The sequence below is a fragment of the Marmota marmota genome, unplaced genomic scaffold (assembly GCF_001458135.2).
Source record: "Marmota marmota marmota unplaced genomic scaffold, marMar, whole genome shotgun sequence".
NCBI classification, from domain to species: domain Eukaryota; kingdom Metazoa; phylum Chordata; class Mammalia; order Rodentia; family Sciuridae; genus Marmota; species Marmota marmota.
Window position 1 is genome coordinate 36503289 of NW_026000026.1, and position 2321 is coordinate 36505609.

The window sequence follows — 2321 nt, forward strand, 5'->3', positions numbered from 1 at the left end:
ATATAAATTTTTTTTAAAAAATTGCCTTATTCAAAATCCATAAGTACCTCCAAATACATGAACAAGATTCTTCCAAACAGGTCAGACCAGGAGCATCATCTCTCTGTTGAAGGCACAGTATATTTTGAAATTTGGTTTATCCCAATTGCGTTGTCCTTTAGTCTAGACATTAAGGGTCTTCACCATTTTACAACCAGTGGAATCTTTTCTGTCAGCAGCAGCTTTAATTATGCTCCAATTAACCTTAATTAAGACAGTTCTGGTGTAACAGTGCACCCAGAGAGTTCACTAAACAAACAGCTTGACAAATGCTGTCATTTAAAATCCTTTCCAAACATGTCACTTTCTTAATTAGGAAATCAAGTTGTGAGGATTCTATATTCACAGATATTATTTGGGAAATTAAAGAGAAGATGGGGGCTACCTCCTCTTCACACTCCTTAAATGCATTGGTCACAGCAGAACATGCTGCTAGAGATGAACCCATGGGGCAAGACCATGAAGAGCATCACCATGTGAGCATTTGCTCTAGGTGGGCAGTAAAACAAACGGTATCAAATTACTGGAGTTAGTTTCATTTTTCAAGGGAAGATTAGGAAATGAAAGGAGGCATTTCATGGAAATCATGAAAGGACTTAAGATTGATCTGTTTGTATGAAGCTGAAAGTCACAGACATTATAAATTTAATAGGAAAGCTGACAACTTTGGTATTTAAATATATGTCTTTGACATACTTGTGATATTGGATCCTATGTTGAAAAAGACACATTTCCATCCATTCAAACTATAATTTATGATATTCAGCAGAATTTTTAAATATCAGGTCTACACATTTCTTATTTTTTCATGTTTTTGTTGATTTTGTAAATGGAGTCTTTCCTTTCAACGAATCTATTTAGTTTTATCTGAAAATATCTTAATGTGAAATCTATCACACAAAAATATACTTTATATGAGTATATAGTGTTTTAAATATATGCATAACATTTAGCATGCAGCTTAAGAAATAGAGCATTAATAGTTTAAATCCCCTTGTGTTTTTTCTCTGTAATCACACTCCCTGTCCATCCTCCACTCCAGGAATAGCTTCTAAATTAGTGCTAATCATCTTTCTCATTATATTTAGAGTTCCTCCACCTCTGCATAGTATAGACCTAAATTGTGTGTAATTTTGCTCATTTTTGGCATTTATATTTTTGCAATCATACATAGTATTATTTTTTCCAATAAAATATGTTTACTCTTCATCCACATATGAATATATAGCTAAACTTTGTTTCATTTCCATAAGTTAATATATGACTGTATCATAAAAATATACTCGCTCTAATGGCGAACTGTGTAGCAGGCAGAAAGAATTCTTGGATTTCCCCCCAAGATTCTCAACTCTGGTGTATACACATTTTCACCCACTTACTCAAAACACTACCCTAGATGCTGCTGTGAAGAGACTTTAAAGATGTAATTAAAATGATTGATCAGTTACTTTTACATTGGGAAGAGTATCACAGGTGGCCTGATCTATTTAGCTGAATGTTTAAATGAAGTCAGGGAGATTCAAAACCAGAGACAATCATGGGTCAAGGAACTACTTTTGACCTCTAAGACTGAGAGTGGACTCTACATAATAACCAGCAAGAAAATTAACACCCCAATCCTACAACTGCATGAAGCTGAATTCTGCCAGCTACCACACAAGCTTAAGAAATAAACAAGCAACCTAGCCAACACTGTGACTTCAGCCTCATAAGACCCTACAGAGAATTCAATTAGGATGGGTTCAAGATTCTAATTTATAAAGTGTGAGAGAATAAATGTTTTAAACCATGTGATCTCTGGTCATTTTTTTAAGCAGCAATAGAAAACTAATGTAGGTTATTTTTCTATTATACACGTGTGCTCTGAATATATTTGTACATGTTACCAGGTGCACATACGCAGGAATTAAGAGCAGACACCTATGAATAGAACGGAGTTGTGCAGTTATCTGATACACACATTACCAATGTCAATTATTTCCCAAAGTAACTTCAATTTATACTTCCACCAGCAGTCATAAGAGTTTCTTTTGATTTACATTCTTCCTCAAACATAGCGTTGGCAGGACTTAAGTTTTTTCCAAACTAGTGACTATGAAATATTTATTGTTGGTCTTAATTTGCAGTTCTCTGAATTATTAATGACTCTGAGGACTTTTCCATGTTTATGTGTCACTCATGTTTCTTCTCTTGTGAAATGCTTCTTCAAAGGACATATTGATTCACAGGAATAATCAATAACTTTCCCACTAATCTGCTGAACCAAATTGAACTCAGATTCA